Below are 18,604 nucleotides of genomic sequence, written 5' to 3'. Positions count from 1 at the left end.
CAACTGCCACTTCTATGTACAGGTTCTGGAATACTCATTCTTTACCATGTTACCCATAGTTTGTTATGAGCCACATAGTTGAATGTCTTTGCATAGTTTAAAGCACAGGTAAATATTTTTCTGATATTCTCTGCTTTCAGCCAAGATCCACTTGACATCAGCAATGAATATCCCTAGTTCCGCATCCTCTTTTGAATACAGTTGGAATTTCTTGCAGCTCCCTGTCCATGTACTGATGCAGCTGTTTTTGAAATCTCTTCAGCAAAATTTTACTTGCATGTGATATTATTCAATGACATCCAAATTCCACTTTCTTTGAAATGAGTATACCTATAGATCTCTTCCAATCAGTTGTCCAGGTAGCTGTCTTCTAAATCTCTTGGCATAGACAAGAATTTGTATTCTGTCAATTCCTGGAGCCTTGTTTTTACAATGCCTTCCGTGTAGCTTGGTCTTCTTTCAATACCTTCCTTTCTTGATCATATACCTTTTAAATGGTTGAGCATTGACCTATTTGTTTTGGTACAGTGATTGTAAATACCTTCCATCTTCTTTTGATGCTTCCTACATCATCCAAGCAGCAGTCAAGAGATCAGACAACGTATTGCATTGGGCAAATCTGCTGCACAGGAACTTTTTAAAGTATTGAAGAACAGAGATGTCAGCTTGAGGGCTAAGGTGCTCCTGACCCAGGCCATGGTATTTTCAATAGCCTCATATGTATGTGAAAGCTGGACAGTGAATAAGGAAGATCGTAGAAGAATTGATGCCTTTGAGTTGTGGTGTTGGAGGAGAATACTGAAAGTGCCATGGACTGCCAAAAGAACCAATAGATCTGTTTTGAAAGAAGCGCAGCCAGAGTGCTCCTTGGAGGCCAGGATGGCTAAGCTTTGTCTCTCATACTTTGGACATATTGTCCGGAGGAAGCAATCGTTGGAGAAGGATTTCATGCTGGGTAAGGTGGAGGGTCAGAGAAAAAGAGGAAGACCTCTAACGAGATGGATTGGCCAGGTGGCATCATTGATGGATTCAAGTGTGGCAGCGGTAGTGAGGTTGGCCCAGGATCGGACATTGTTTCGTTCTGCTGTGCATCGGTTCCGACTCATGGCACCTGACAACAACAACAACAACATCATCCAATATTTTGCCCATAGAATCCTTTAATATTTTAACCCAAGGCTTGAATTTTTCCTTCAGTTCTTTCAGTTTAAGAAAGGCTGAGTATGTTCTTCCCTTTTGGTTTTCTAACTTCAGGTCTTTGCCCATCTCCTTATAATACTTGCTACTCAAGCTGCCTTTGAAATTTTCTGTTCAGCTCTTTTGCTTAGCTTCTTTATGCTGGACAGCAAGTTTCAGAGTCTCCTTTGACATTCATTTTGGTCTTCTCTTTCTTCCCTGTCTTTTTAATGACCTTTTGCTTTCTTCATGCATGATGTTCTTGATGTCATACCACAGCTCTTCAGCTTTTTGGTCATTGGTATCTAAGGTATCAAAGCTGTTCTTGAGCTAGTGTCTAAATTGAGGTGGGATATATTCAAGGTTATATTTTGACTCTTTTGGACTTGCTTTAATTTTCTTCAACTTCAGCCTTGATTTGTACAAACAACTGATGGTCTGTTTCAGTTGGCCCCTGACCTTGTTTTGGCTGATGATACTGAGTTCTCCATTGTTCCTTCTGAGAGATACGGTCAATTTGATTCCTGTGTATTGCATCTGGTGAGGTCCATGTGTATAGTTTCCTTTTATATTGTTGTAAAAGGTATTTGAATAAGTCATTGGTCTCAGAAAATTCACTCTTGTGAACGCCAACATCAATTCCATCACCAAGGTCTTGTTTTCCAACTACTGATCCTTCCTCTTTTCTTCCAGCTTTCACATTCTAATCACTAGCAATGATCAGCACATTTTGATTGCATGTTTGATCAATTTCAGACTGAAGAAATTGGTAAGATTCTTTATTTGCCTCATCATTGGTTTTAGTTAATGTTTGGTGCAAAAATCTGAATAACAATCATATTGACTGGTCTTTTTTGTAGGCATATGGATATTATCCTATCGCCAACAGCATTGGATTTCAAGATGTTGTTGTTGTTAAGTGCCGTCGAGTCGGTTCCAACCCATAGCGACCCTGAACAGGTTTTGTTTTGTTTTTTTTCAAATTAGTTTTCATTATAAGCTTTATATACAAATCGCTGTACAGTCATTTCAATAAAGTGAAAGAATACGAAATACAAAACATGAAGCTGGCGCTTTTCCCTTAGCAAAGTATCAGAAGTTTTTTCATAGCCCAAAATGAGACAAGAGTAGGTGACGGTCCCAAAAACAGTCTAAGGCAGATGTGACAGAGCAGACCGCAGGGCCCAGCAAAAAGGAGTTCGTGAACACGGAAGGGCAGAACCTTCTAGGAAGCCCAGGTGCTCAGCCCTAACGCAGGACAGAGGATGCTAAAGTAGTGCGGTGGCCGTGCAGCTCTGCCTCCCGCCCAGGAAAAGCAGCAGCAAGAGCTCACACACTTAACAGAGCTGTGAAGTAGTATTAATCACTGTGGACATATTGCACTAGGTGAGTGGGCACGTCTCCAAATCCTCGACTGCACCACGTGTGCTGCACACGGGCAGGGCCCTCACTGGTCCCGGGATTCATAGAGGAGCTTGGCAGCCTTGTGCGTGGCCGTCAGCCACACAGTTTCCGAGGCTGTAAATCTTTACAGGAGCAGAAAGGCTCATCTTTCTCCTGTGGAGCAGCTGGTAGTTTTGAACTGCTGACCTTGTGGTTTGCAGCCCGATTCATAACCACTACGCTACCAGAGCTCCTAGATCTTGGGGGGGGAAAAAAAAAAAAAAAAAATTGACAATGAATGTAATGCCATTCCTCTATAACTTGTTGTTTTCTGCTTAGTAAACAATATGATTGTCTATTTCCAAACAGCCAACAACAGTCCATTTCAGGTCACTAATCCCTAGGATATTGATCTTCATTTGTTTCATTTCATTTCTGATGACTTCCAATTTTCCTAGATTCATACTTCACATATTGCATGTTCTGATTATTAATGGATGTTTACAGCTCTTTCGTCTCCTTTGTGTTGTGCCCCATCAGTAAATTGAGGTCCATAAAGCTTTGCTCCATTCATGTCATCAAGGTCAATTCTACTTTGAGGGGATAGCGCCTTTCAACCTGATGGGCTCATCTTCTGGCACTATATCTGACAGGACTCGGCTACTAGTCATAAAGTTTTCAGTGACAAAGTCCTGATTTGGTGCTACGGGTTAATGTGCTGCACTGTAAAGTTGAATTGCAAGGTTGGTGGTTCAAGCTCACCAGCTGGTTCTTAGAAACCCTATACAGGGTCACTATGGATCAGAACCTGTTCAACAACAACAACCATTTCAGGAGTGGTCTGACTCTCCTTTTTCCTAGTCTGTTCTAGTCTGGAAGCTCTATTGAAACCTGCCCACCCTGAATGACCCTGCAAGTATTTAAATACTGGTGGCATAATTTGCACTGTCACAGCAACATACAAGTCACCACGGTATGACAAACTGACAGATAAGTGGTGGAAACAATATGTAAATATATATAATAAAAATCTATAGTTCATAAATTGATCTTATATGGTTTATTCCTCACTAAAATAATAAATAAAATACATGCTATTGGATTGGAAACATTTCTTTTCATCTTCACTATTACTTTTCTCATTTCTAAATGTAATGATTGAGCTGATATTCCTAATCAGTCACCCCAGGGGTCAGTCTACAGCACACTGATGAGATTCGCAGTCTCTGTTGAGTGACCATGCTTCTAGTCCTTTTCTATTTACTGGTCATGTTGTTGTTGTTAGTTATTATTATGTCGCGTTGGCTCCAACTTACGATGACCTTAGGTGTAACAGGATGTTGTCCAATCCTACACCATCTTCAAGGTGGTACATTGTTGTCAATGCATGTCACTGAAGGCTTCCTTCTTTTTTCCTGAACCTCTATTTAACCAACCATGACATGTCCAAAATTCAGCAAGACAAAATCCACTCTTCATATCCTTGTGAGAAAATTAAAAATCAAAGCACAAGTAGGTCAAGACAGCATGCTTCAGCGGCGCCAGAAGTGCTCTGGGAGTTGAAGCACCATGGAGTCTAGTCTTTGTTTCCAGGCATCTGGTGATCTCACCCAACACTCTCCAGACCCTGCCTGCACCTCTGCTTTCCTGTTTACCAAGTAAGAAGTTTACACCTCTTAAACTCACACTAATGCTGTAAGGTAATGAACATAGTTGCCAAATATAATACACATAGCTGTTTCTCAATCTCAACAGCAAGTGTGCCCAAACAGTGGCAGGAAACCACATGTCTTTGAAAACAAAAATTAAAAAAAAAAAACACTTAAAGGTCAAGAATTACAGCATTGCCTCCCACTCACTTTAGCTTTCTGAAAGGCTTATGATGACACTGAAGATTTTTAGATTTTGGAATCTGACAAATCAAACTTCACTGAGACTTCTTTCATCCAGAGACTGCAAACCACACCTGAATCTAACCACATTCAGAAAATTCTCTACAGGACACCTCATCCATGTCTATCACTTTCACAACTACCTCTATATCTATGCTTCCCAAACTTGTATCTCCTGGCCAGACCTCTCATCTAAAGACCAGACATATTTACTCATAGTTTATTCATCCATCGCCAGCTGCTCCTCAGAAACCCTATTCAGGGTCGCTATGGGTTGGAACCAAATCGATGGCACTTAACAACAAAAACAATAAATCATATAATGCATGCCTAAAAGTTATCTTATAATGTACCCAGATCCAATGATCTAAAATTCCACCTGGAATCTAATAATCTTTCACTGTTCCCTATACAAATAATGGTCCGATACGTTTTACAAGCAAAAATTCTACCGTCTTTTGTCAACCTTCCTCTTCCTCACCTCAGTCTCCAATTCTCAACAAGTCCTATCAGCTTGACCTCCTAATGAGTCTTTTAAGCTATCCTCTCTGCTCTCTCACTGCCCCTTCAACACTACCCCTGCAATAGTCCAATTCTTTGCATCTTTCACTTTTACAATAGCCTACTTGGTTTAACCTCACACCTCTTAGCATCCTGGGTCTGCTATTTACATTACATTTCATTCACCTGCCTAAAACACTCTAATGGATCCATCGTATTCAGTAAAAAGCCAAAAACAAATTTAAATGTGGTCAATAAGATTCGCTATGAGCTGCTGCCATTCTATTTCCAGCTTCATACCACACACACATACACACACTCCAACCATACTGGAATGTTTTGTCTTTTCAGGCTTTGCCATGCTACTCCCCACCACAGGGACTTTGCACTTGCCGGTTCCCTAATGTGGCGCTGTGGGTTAATGTACTCAACTGCAAAGTTGATTTGAACCACAAGGTCAGTGGTTCAAGCTCATCAGAAATTTCCGCTCCTCGGAAAGCCTATACATGGTAGCTATGTGCCGGAAGCCACTCGACAGCACTTAACATTAACAACAACAACTCTAGGCATGGTCCTCCTTCCCTCTTCAGTTGATTAACTCTGACTCATCCTATGTATTCCAGCTCAAGTATTGTTTGAATGAGGAGATACTAAGTAAGTCAAATACACTTCTGTACTTCCCTTAATGGAGTGCATCTCTCCATTCTGACACTGAGCACAAATTCATTTCTACATTTATTTGGGTCACTGTTTGATTTATATGTATTTTCCTATTCATTGAAGCTTAAAGAAGACTGAGGCTGGGTATCATTTTGCTCGTCATTACATCCTTACTGACAGATGCTTAAAGAATATAAATGAACAAACAAATGCATTTCTGTGGATATAAAAGAGAAAACAAGCTTCAGTTAAATACCTTACATGATCCTAAGTAAACAATTCAAAACTTATAAATGAAAATGCCTTTATCTGTAAAATGGATGTTGTTGTGGTTGTTAAGTGTCCTCGAGTCGGTTCTGACTCATAGCAACCCTGAATAGGGTTTCTTTTTTCAAATCTTTGCAGGAGCAGAAAGCCTCAGCTTTCTTCCATGGAGCTGTTGGTGAGCTCGAGTCAGGGACCTTGTGGTTCACAGTCCAGTGTTTATCTTATGAAACCACCACACTCCCCATAAATGGGCATTAGTAATTAATGTATTAGATTTGGGGATGGATGAAATTAGGCTGTAGCACAAAGTTTTAGTCCTGTGCCTAATAGTTTATCAATCGATATCAGTTTTCCCCCCTTGATTCTTCTGGTAGTTTAATTAATGAAAATAATTTCTTTAATAAATAAACAAGATATTTATTAATATAATTTGATCGAATAATGTAGTATTTCAAATAGTTGGACTGCAAAAATATAAAAGACAAAGTCCTAAGCTCTTATGGTGGCCTTAAGCCAGGGGGAGAAGTAAATAAAAAAAATAAATAAATAATAATAGCATGAGTTCCATAATACCCCAAGAGGGAATGGGGGGTATTTCACAATTTCAAGCATAATTAAGTGTTAAATAAGCTAAAAGTGGTACGTTTGTCTTCCTTTGTGGATGGTGCCTCCATCGGGACAGAGCAGCGTGGGTTCTGCTCATCATTGTGCCCCCAGTATCTAGTCATTATTGTTAAGTGCCATTGGGTTGGTTCTGACTGATAGCAACCCTCTGTAAGGTTTCTGAGGAGCAGCTGATGAGTCTGAACCACTGATCTTGCAGCCCAACCTGACTTTGCAGTCCAGCACATTAACCCACAGAGCCACACCAGGACTCAAGCACATTAGTGTCAGTCAATATATATTTATTGAATTAATGAGTGAATTGGTACAGGAGTTTCTTCCATGTTGATTCTTCCAATAACTCTGCCCACTCTTTCTTCTTAGATGAAGTCAGTAAAGCCCGTAAGAACATCCTGGTGTGGTGCTATAGAATAAACACTGGACTGCTAACCATAAGGTTGGTGGTTCAAACCCATCAGCAGCTCCTTGTAAACCCTTTACAGGATTGCTATGAGTCAGAACCAACTCCAGAGCACTTAACAGTAACATAAGGAATCTAGTGGAGACTGTCAAAAAGACAGGCAGAGACCAATATGGAAAGGAAGATTGACTCATCAAAGTTATGAAAATGAAGTGAATGAAGCATCAACAAGGCACTTAAAAAAAAAAAAAAATTGCCTTCCAATCAGTTATGACTTACGCTAACCCCATGCTCCATTGCTGTGAGTTTTCAGAAACAGATTGCCAAGTTCACTTTGAGGTGCCTCTCTGAGTATGTCCCAACTACCAATCTTTTGGTCAGAAGTCTCACACTTAGCTTCTTGCCCAAGGGACTCCAAACTATGGAAACAAGGGTCTATATCTTAAGGTGGATTTTTTCAGTTACTCATCAATGAGTATGAACTCAGATTCCAAATAATGTGATAATAGTTGTAATGGAGGTCGACATAAACTGCTGTAACCCTATATAGTGTTCAGAAGGTGATGATCCTACCGGGGGGAGTAAACAGAGTTGTGGGGCACAGGATGTGTGAAGAAATTGGCATCTAAACTGGACTTTGAAGAGTTGCTAGTAGATGGTTCTAGGGAAGGAAGAGAAGGTCATTTGTAGGCAGAGGAAGCAACATGATGAAGATGCAGAGATATGCAAGGGCTTAAAGATGCAGACAGTGGTGTTTGGAAGAGTGGAACGGAGGATATAAATGAGAAATTGCAAAAGATAAAGATAAAGAGATAAATTATTTTCTACAAATTCCACAATGAGACTGAGGCAGATAAAAATGGGGCAGACTTGGACAACTTTAGAAATGAAGTATAACAGAGGAAAATGCATTGTTTTAGGGGAGGTGCAAAGGACAAGAGTTCAAATGCCCATTCTGCCAAGGTGTAACTTGTCACATTGGACAAGTCTACTTAATTTCGCTGTCTCATTTCATCATCTGAAAAAATTGTTATACTAATGTTGTTGGTAAGTGCTGTCAAGTCGGTTCCAACTCATAGCAACCCTGTATGAGGTTTCTGAGGAGCTGCTGGTGGGTTTGAACTACTAACCTTGTGGTTAGCAGTCCAGCACCACACCAGGAGTCCAATATACTAATAGCTGACTCAAAAATTTGCCATGTTGTTGTTGCTGTTGTAGGGTGCCATCGAGTCAGAACCGACTCATAGCAACCCCATGCACAGCAGAACGAAACAATGTCTGATCCTGAGCCAATCCCACTACCGCTGCCACACTTGACACCATCAATGATGCCACCTGGCCGACCCATCTCATTGGGGGTTTTCCTCTTTTTCTCTGACCCTCCATCTTACCCAGCATAACATCTTTCTCCAGCGACTGTTCCCTCCTGACACTATGTCCAAAGTATGAGAGACAAAGCTTAGCCATCTTGGCCTCCAAGGAGCATTTTGGCTGCACTTCTTCCAAAACAGATCTATTGGTTCTTTTAGCAGTCCATGGCACTTATAGTATTCTCCTCCACACCACAACTCAAAGGCATCAATTCTTCTATGATCTTCCTTATTCACTGTCCAGCTTTCGCATGCATATGAGGTTATTGAAAATACCTTGGCTTGGGTCAGGCGCACCTTATTCCTCAAGCCAATATCTCTGCTCTTCAACACTTTAAAAAAGTTCCTGTGCAGCAGATTTGCCCAATGCAATACGTCGTCTGATCTCATAACTGCTGCTTCCATGAGTGTTGATAGTTGATCCAAGAAGAATAAAGTCCTTGACAACTTCAATCTTTTCTCCATTGATAAGAATGTTGTTTATTGGTCCAGTGGTGAGGACTTTTGTTTTCCTGGCATTGAGATGCAACCCATACCAAAGGCTGTGCTCTTTGATCTTCATCAGTAAATGTTTCAAGTCTTCTTCACTTTCAGCAAGCAAGGTTGTATCATCTGCATATCGCAGATTGTTAATGAGTCTTCCTCAAATCCTGACGCCACATTTTTCTTCATAGCACCCAGCTTCTCGTATTAGGACCCAGTTAAAAAACACATGCAAAATCCTAACATATATGCTCTTGTTAAGTGCCATTGAGTTGGTTCTGACTCAAAGCAATCCTTTATAGGGTTTCTAGTGCTGTGAATCTTTGGGAGTAAAAACACTCATCATTCTCCTGAGGAGTGGCTGGTGGGCTTGATCTGCTGACTTTGTGGCTAGTAATCCAGTGCTCTGAGGGGGATTCTAAATGTTTCTGGTGGGGCTTAAAACAGGTCAATTTTCTTCTACCTGTGGCTTCTATTTTACTTCTTCTCGCCATTTCAGTTCTCTCCTCACCACCAGCCACCTCATCAAGACCAGATCCCCAGCGTGACCAGCATTTGTTTGCTCTGACTAGTCACAGATTTGTTGAGATGACTCCTTGTTTGTCAATGTTCAATTCATCCTAGATTTCTGCATATCCACTTGTTCCTGGCATGGCGCTGTGGGTCAATGCGCTGGACTGCAAAGTCAGTTTGAACTATAAGATTGGCAGTTCAAAAATCACCAGCTGCTCCTTGGAAACCCTATACAGGGTCACTATGGGTCAGAACCCACTCGACAGCATCTAACAAAAACATTTTCCTATGCCTCCAATAAAGACCCACCAACCACTCTTGGAAACCCTATCCGCAGTTGCTATGAGTCAGCACCAACTTGAGGGCACACAACAACAACATCTCTTCACTAGAAACAAGGTCAAAGATGTTAGTTTTCTGGTGGTAATTGTTGGATTGAGTGCCGGGGCTCTGTTCACCTCCTATCCAGCCCACATCCTCCTGAACTCTCACCACAGCACACCATTTAAACGTCCACTCAAGCATTTGGGGAAAAGTATGTGGGAGGCTCCCTAGACCACTGGCTATTGTTTGGGGGAGCTGGAAGCCAGGGAGCTCAGAGTATCCATCCTCCCTCCTCCACACACACCCTGCTTCCTGTCAATCATCCTGGAACACTGAGTGCTGGGCGGACAATTCTGTCCACAGGATGTTTGTTTGCAAGCACTGCCTTGCCAATTCTCAGAGCTCAAGACTTAACACTAACATTCCAAACACTAAAATGAGGAAGGGGGGAAAACCCTTGGGCTGTTCTTGTAATGCCTTACTAAGGCCTGTTTACAGTCAAGAATAGTAACAGGTTGTCTCAGCTTGCAGAGGCCGAGGAGTCTAGGAAGCTTGTGTTTTCAAAATCCTGAGACCCTGGGAAATTGAAATACAGGTTTCCATGAGGGGTCACTAAAAGCCAAGCGTGTCCTTAAAGCACCTTCAGCATATTCCACGGTCAGCTTCCATAAATGATCAACCCTGGTTTTTGTGGGAACACCCAGACTGCTCAGAGGGCAAATGCCTTGCTACTAAGTTAAAAGAAGTTGCAAGACACACAATAAAAAAGAAAGGCAAGATGCTCAACCAAAAGTGTTGGGTAAATCCAGCAGTCTGGGGTCATTGGGTAAAGCTCTGTGATTCATTCAGGACTGGTATTGGGTCCCAAGAAATGTGTACAGCTCACCTATAGCAAAGTAACTGGTGGGTTCAAACCGTCATGCTTTTAATTACCAACTGAGTGCGCCTAACCACTGCACTGCCAGCGTACCTCTTCAGCATCATAGCAGCATAGAAACCTCCTGGCAGGTGGGGACTGAGGTGCATTGGCCAGAAATCAAACCCAGGTTTTCTACATGAAAGGTAAAAATTCTACTAGTAAAACCACCACCCTTGTTCTTGTGGTTGGGTGCTGTTGAATACATTATTGGCGTGTAGTGACCCTATGTGGCAATGTAGAACAGTCCCACTGGATTTTCTATACTGTAAATTTTATGAAAACAGATCACCAAGGGTTATTGTTGTTGCTAAGTACTGTAAAGTCACTTCCTACTCGTAGTGAACCTGTATATGATTTCCACCTTGTGGTTCAAAGTGACTTGTGGTAGAGTGCTTTCCTACAGCGCCACACCAGGACTCCAGGTTGTTGTTATTGTTGTTGTTAAGTGACTTCAAGTTGGTTCCGACTCATAACAACCCTCTATAGGGTTTTTGAGGAACGGCTGGTGTGTTTGAACCAATGACCTTGCAGTTCAAACTGACCTTGCGGTCCAGTGCATTATCCTGTGTTGCCACACCAGGACTCCAGGTTGGTGAGTTCAAATCACCAACTTTGAGGTTAGCAGCTAAGCACTTAGCCTTGCATCACCTGGACCCCTAAACCACCACCTTTCATATATTTACTAACTACCAATCACAATCTCTATGTCCATGAGTAAGGTCTCTTTTTGAGGGGGAGAGGGGGAAGGTGGGGGATTGCTTTTGACTATGAAACTAGATCATTATACCAACTCCATGGGGTGTCAGTGAAACTTATATCAAGTGTGAAACATGTCTGACATGTATGTCATGTTGTTGTTGTTGTTGTTGTTGTTGTTGTTAAATGCTGTTGACTCAGTTCTGACCCATAGTGACCCTGTACAGGGTTTCCAAGGCTGTAAATCTTTACAGGAACAGAAAGTCTCATCTTTCTCCCATGGAGCGGCTGGTAGTTTCGAACTGCTGACTTTGCGGTTCGCAGCCTGATTCGTAACCTCTACGCTACCAGAGCTCCTTGACATGTATGCCATAGGTGGTCAGTAAATGGAATTCTAGAAAGGAGAAACCCAGGGAGAATGTGAGAGACTTGCTGTTGCTTTTACCCTTTCAACAAAGTCTTAGGGAACAACTACCCTGGTATACTAAAGCAAGTCACCAAGACCTTTTTTGAAATAGAACAGATAAAGGTGATCCACTACTGTATTATTTAAAATAGTCAACACTTAAGAATCCCTTGTGAAATGGATTACAAGGTCATGCGCAGAAGACCCAGTTTATCTCAGGAGGATTGATACTCACCTGTCAAGGAATGCAGTACGAAGGCCAGACTCTGACTGTCCCACCGAAGACAAATGTCTACCAAATACACCTGTGAGTTATACTGGCATATGAACTTGGCTACATTCTGATGGTGGAACCAATATTCAAGTTCTGACCAAGTTTTCATGCTCTACTCAGGTTCTCTAATTGAAAAATAATTCACAGGTAATGAAAGATGTATAGCCTGAGATTCCAAATGAAATTTCTGATTCTTGGAATGTGGTTTCTAAGAAAATGTGCTAAACCAAGGCACTAAAAAACTCAGAAATAGTTGGTGCTGTGGAGTCAATTCCAAGTCATAGTGACCCTATAGTAACAGAGTGTGTAGAACTACCCCATTGAGTATCTAAGACTGTCATCTTGTCAGAAGCAAACTACCACATCTTTCTCTCCCAGATCGCTTTATAAGAGGGGGCGTCAAAAAAAATTGTGGAATAATGGAATTAAAAGAAAATGAAATCCTTCCATAAACTTTTTGAAGTCCCCTCATATGCAAAATTGTTTTAAAAGACAAGACGTTTCAATTATTATGTTTAATATAATTAAGGATAATTTTATCAGTGTCTGTGTATCAACTTTATCAAGATATAAAAATTATAACAACTACTAGATTGCTGTGAAGAAGATGCGGATGGCATTAAGGCACATTCGGCACATAGTGGTGGTAGCAAGACACAGTACAGACTCTTAGCAAATATGAAAATTTGTCTCAAGATTATCAAAGTACGTTCATCATTTTTTTACCTTTAAAAATAGCTACCCTTATGATATCTACCCTTCAGTATGGGTTATACCTCAATGTAAAGAAAAAAAGAAAATCCTTATCACTGGACCAGTAGATAACATCATGTGAAATGGAGAAAAGACTGAAGTTGGTAAAGACTTCACTTTGCTCAGATCAACCATCAACACTCATGGAAGCAGCAGTCAAGAAATCAAATGGCATATTGCATTAGGTAAATCTACTTCACAAGAGCTCTTTAAAGTATTAAACAGCAAAGATAGCAGTTTGAAGACTAAAGAGAGCCTGACCCAAGCCTTGGTATTTTCAGTACCCCCGTTCACATATGAAAGTTGGACAATGAATAAGGAAGACCATAGAAGGATTGATATATTTGAGTTAGGGTGTTAAGAGAAGAATATTGAAAGTGCCATGGACTGCCAGAAGAATAAACAAATTTGTTTTGGAAAAGGTGCAACCAGAATGCATCTTAGAAGCCAATATAGCCAGATTTCATCTCTTATACTTCTCATATATTGTCAGAACGAACTAGTCCCTGGAGAAGGACATCATGTTATGTAAAGTGAAGGATCAGCAAAAAAGAGGGAGACCACCAACAAGGTGGATTGGCACAGAGGCAGCAGTAATGGGCTCGAGTGAAACAGCTTTGTGAAAGTGGTGTAGGACTGGGCAGTGTTCCCTTTTGTTGTACATACGGTCACTGTGGGTTAGAATGGACTCAATGGCACCTAAAAACAACAACAATAAACTACACAGAAACCTAGCCCAGGATACAGAAAGTTGTTCATTATATTATGATTTGTACTACTGAAAAAATAAAAACAACTTATTGTATAATAAACAGGGAAGTATATTATTAAATAACCATACATTGTGGAGATACTAGAAATCGTGTTTTCAAAGACTATGTAAAGACATTAAAAAATACTTCTGAGATAAGTTTGTCTAGAATACTAATCAAGCCTGAATCATATGAAATAAATTTTAGAAAATTGTATGAGGGGGCTTCAAAAAGTTCATGGGGAAAATTTTACTCTCTTTTAATTCCATTTTTCCAATAAATCTTTTGAAGCTCCCTTGTATTATATACGTTTGTATATGACTTGGGAAAAAAGTAGGAAAATGGCCCAAATATTAATTACAATAACCAGAACCTTAGGAATTAGTATTGCGAGTTATTATACATTTTCTTAAATAAACTCTTCTGTATTTTCCTAAATTTCTTCAGTGAGCACAGATTTCTTTTATATTTAGAAAAATATCAGTAAACATTAATATTTTAAAAAGCCCTCAGCTATCACATCTATCAAACAATCTATAGCAATGTAACTTCTTGTTAAGAGCTGTTGAGTTGGTTCCGACTTGTAGCCACCCATTATAGAGTTTCCAAGGAGCAGCTGGTGGGTTTGAACAGCCAACCTTACAGTTGTCACTCCAATGTTCACCTTACACCACCACACCAGGACTCCAGCAATCTCACCACCGTCTAAGCAATCCTTTGTATTGCAGTTGTCTAGAGTACCAAACTGAGGCCAAATGATTTGATATGAGGAAAAAATGTGTCTTTTTTTTTTTTTAAGTCCATATTGCTTTATCTAATCATACTGCAAAGTGTCCTAAAAGCCATCTGGGACATGTTCTTCTTCACAGCTGCAAAAGAAACATTTGCAGAACAGAAAACACCAAAAATCACACTATCGCCTTAGTCATCCTCGAAAAGAAAGGACATGAAATATTCAAAACACGGAGTTGAGATTTCATTTTAAAATATTTTAATTGCCAGAACAGAGCTGCTTGATTATATTTCAGACTTCAGTCGATTAACAGCCATGGGGGAGAAAAAAAAAGGCAGGCTAGAGGGAAAAGCACAACAGCTACTCTAAGAACAAGCACTCACTAACAAATGGCACAGAGAAATGGAGTTTTCGGAACTGAATTGTGTTTTGTTTCTTACATAAGTTTGGGGGCTGTAAAATATGGCACGTTTTGAACTGTATGTTCTCTCAGAAAAGCCAAACAGAAACCAGTCATCATGGTTTCGAGAGAGCAAGGCCTCCCCTTTCTCATGTTTCAACTAAACAGTCTCCACTTGGGCTGAGGACCGTATCATATATCATAAATCACTCTCTGATAGATATTTGGCAGGCAGTCAGCACCCCAGGCTATGCAACGTACAGTATGGAAAATTTTTAAGGTGGAATCTTGATTTTGTACGTGAGGACTTAATAGCATCTCAAAACATTTTACGACTTCCTGGTACACACACACACAAAAAGCCAAGAAAGCAGAATTCTCCATATGGTTTTTGGTTTTATAGGATATATACACAATAAGCCATACAACTGTAAACCTGGAGGCGTTCCCTTGTTTGTTGTTAATTCAACTCCAGCGAAAATGAGGGAAAGGATCAAATTAAGAGAGCTTGAACCCTAGCCTAGCTCCTGAGTGAATGGAGTCACCAGGCAGCTCCAGAATCAGCTTTTTATTTATCCATATTCCTGACAGTGAACCGTTTGACACCTTAGTAAAAAGCGAGGGAGACAGCAGGACTGGAGGGGCTGGGGACAGATTTTATTGTAGGATAATAACATGCTGTCAAAGGTACTGTCAAGAATTTCAACAGGAAGTCTTCTAAGTCAAGGAGAGTCCTAGAAGGCCTCGTCAAGTCTTTATCCTAATTCTCGGCCCCAAACAGAGTTTTCAAGGGCCGCTGAAGGTTCACTCCCACCTTCTCAGATGTTGCAAACCATTTCAGACTCACATGTTCTTCAGGAACCTCTTTCAACAAATCCTGCTTCTTCTTTTTTTTTTTTTCTTTCTTTCTTTCTATTTTTTGAAATTATAAACTGCATTTAACTCCTAAATCACATCATCTCTGCACCACACAGACCTACTGGAAATCTTCAGTTCCTGCCGTAGCCACAAGTGCAATGCCAGGGGCGCCCTTCTGACCATGGAGGGGTTAACTCCGTGGTATTTGGACGCGCCCGAAATGTTCTCAGTGTTCTCGGCCTGAATAATTCTTAGAAGGGCTGAATGGAAACCGGGAAATGTGGAGCGCGCGGTATGGCATTGTGCTCTCTCAGAAAAACAAAGCAAGGAAAAACAAAAGAGAGAAACTGAATAAATCAGTTTCGAAGTTTAAAATAAACGCTTCTTTTGTTGTTGTTGTTGTTGTCGTTCACAAATTAGCCATAGTTTGGACAGCTAAATATAAAACTTTCAGAGTTGTTTACTTAGAGTCTTTCTGTCTAATCCCAATCAATTTGATAAAGAAAATTATAACCAACTTTAGACAAAATGATTGGGGGAGGGATTTCAGTGATTCTATGCAAATGCTAATTATGAAATAACTTATACTCTAAATGACTTCTGCCTTCCCTCCCCAAAGTTACTATCAGTCCATTTGTGAGATTTGTCTAATTCCCATCAATGCAAGTCAAAGGACCCACACTCAAAAATCCTATGGGTCCTACCTACAGTTGGTGGGCTCTCAAGTTCAAGGCTTGAGCTCCTAACTACATCTAAAGAGAAAGAAAGCACACATAGCCACAGTTTTTGAAGGAAGCTCTAGGGTATGGTCCTGCCTGACACAAACATACCTAAGGGGCCTTTGTTGTTGTTGAGTGCCATCAAGTCCATTCTGATTCATAGCAAGCCTACAGGACAGAGCAGACTTGCCCCATAGGCATTCCAAGACTGTAAGCTGTGTTTCCCTTGCAGTATCTGATAGGCTTGAACTACTGACCTTTTGACTAGCAGGTAAGCACTTAACCACTGCACCATCAGGACTCCTTAACAGTCTTTTGGTCCTCCCCATTTCTCCACCTCTTAAATCAATGGTTCTTAACCTGACTGAGATGTTGAATTCACAGAGAAGTCCAGACTACTTCACAGACCAATTATATTCGTGTCTCTGAGGGAGGGGAAGGGGGTGGAACGAAGGCCTCAGACTTTTTTAAAAACTCAGCTAGCCGTTCTATGTGCAGCTAAGCTCAGAACTACCATCCTGACTGTTGTTTCTGTTTCCAGTGTTGTTCGCTTTTATCAGCTAGTCTGCTAAAATTAGGAGGGCTTTCTAAAGTAACATATATGGTCATGTTTCTCATTGTTATTCAACCCCTAATGGTTTCTTAATGTCTACAGGAAAATGTTCAAATGCCTCAGCTCGACAGTCATCGCTTCCTGGCCTCCATGTCCCTCTGGAGCTGTACTTCCAGATAACCCCTGCACCCACACTCACCAATGCAGCCAGAGGGAATTGACTGAGTGCTGCTGTACCAGTGAATGTCCTAGACATCACGACCTTAAACAAGCTGATCCTTTCTGCTGGAGAATGTTCTCTCACCTTGCCCAGGACCTTCTCAAAGTAACTTCTGCTCATTTCCGTGTGAATTCCAGCTGGGGGTTATGTACCTTAAAACCCTGTATGATACAGCTGCTCACCAACACTAGTTAAGTGCCATCGAGATGATTCCAATACATAGCAACCATCTATAGTGTTTTCAAGGGTGGGTTTGAACCTCCAACCTTGTGGTTGGTAGTCCAGTGTTTATCCTACAGTGCCACACCAGAACCACTATTAGTATGCCTGCAATACCTAGATTTACCTCTAGCCCCAAAAGGTCAGTAGTTCAAACCTACCAGTCACTGCATGGGACAAAGATGTGATAGTCTATTGCTATCTATTGTCTTGTAAACTTGATGGGACAATTCTACTCTGTCTTGTTGGGTGACTATGAGTCAAGATCCACTCAATAGCAATGGGATTTTTTTGGACAGGTAGAGAAGAGTCGTTGGTAAATGCAAAGAGTTAAATACTAGATGAAAGGTTAGCAGTTTCAACCCTTTCAGAGGTGTCTTGAAAGACAATTCACAGCCTGAAAAGTCTATGGAACAGTTTCGCTCTGCACAATAGGGTCTCCATGATTCCGAATTGACTCAACAGCGTCTAACAACAATAACAATATCAGGTGGAGAGAATGTCTAGTACAACTACTATTCTCCACAAACCCTGGGTTTTCCTGAGAAATGATCTGCTTTCACACACACAAAATTGTGAATTCTTTTGGACAGAGATGATGGCTTCTCAGTTTGGTTGTGGTGCCCTAGTCTAGTACCTGGCACGTAAACAAACCAAATCCACAGCCATCAAGTCTATTCCAACCATAGATATTGTTGTTGTTAGGTGCCATCGAGTTGGTACCCACCCATAGTGACTTTATGCACAAAAAAATGAAACACTGTCCAATCCTGGGCCAGTCTCACTACTGTTGCCATGCTTGAGTCCATCGATGCTGCCTCTTGGCCAATCCATCTCATTGGGAGTCTTCCTCTTTTTCTCTGGTCCTCCACCTTACCAAACATGATATCCTTCTCCAGTGACTGGTCCCTCCTGACAATATGCCCAATGTATGAGAGACGAAGTTTAGCCATCTTGGCCTCCAAGGAGCACTCTGGCTGCTTCGTCCAAAACGGATCTATTGATTCTTTCACAGCCCATGACACTTTCAATATTTTCCTTCAACACCATAACTCAAAAGCATCAATTCTTCTACGGTCTTCCTTATTCACTGTCCAGCTTTCACCTGCATATGAGGTTATTGAAAATACCATGGCATGGGTCAGGCACACCTTAGTCTTTAAGCTGACATCTCTGCTCTTCAACACTTTAAAAAGGTCTTGTGCAGCAGATTTGCCTAATGCAATACGTCATCTGATCTCTTGACTGCTACTTCCATGAGTGTTGATAGTTGATCCAAGAATGAAGTCCTTGACAACTTCAATCTTTTCTCCGTTGATAAGAACGTTGTTTATTGGTCCAGTGATGAAAATTTTTGTTTTCTTTACATTGAGATGTAATCCATACCGAAGGCTGTGCTCTTTGATCTTCATCAGTATTTTAAGTCCTCTTTGCTTTCAGCAAGCAAGGTTGTATCATCTGCATATCGCAGGTTGTTAATGAGTCTTCCTCCAATCCTGATGCCACGTT

General features: G+C 40.9%; 1 pseudogene; it reads right to left on the bottom strand.

The window, feature by feature from the left end:
* The window catches only part of LOC102826257, a 47,044-nt pseudogene extending 30,048 nt beyond the window's left edge, over positions 1-16,996 (bottom strand).
* Positions 16,997-18,604: the final 1,608 nt, after the last annotated feature.

This window comes from Chrysochloris asiatica, unplaced genomic scaffold (genome assembly GCF_000296735.1).
Source record: "Chrysochloris asiatica unplaced genomic scaffold, ChrAsi1.0 scaffold00065, whole genome shotgun sequence".
In the NCBI taxonomy this organism is placed as follows: Eukaryota; Metazoa; Chordata; class Mammalia; order Afrosoricida; family Chrysochloridae; genus Chrysochloris; species Chrysochloris asiatica.
The sequence above is the reverse complement of the archived record's forward strand: the minus strand, read 5'-3'. Positions and strand labels throughout refer to the sequence as shown.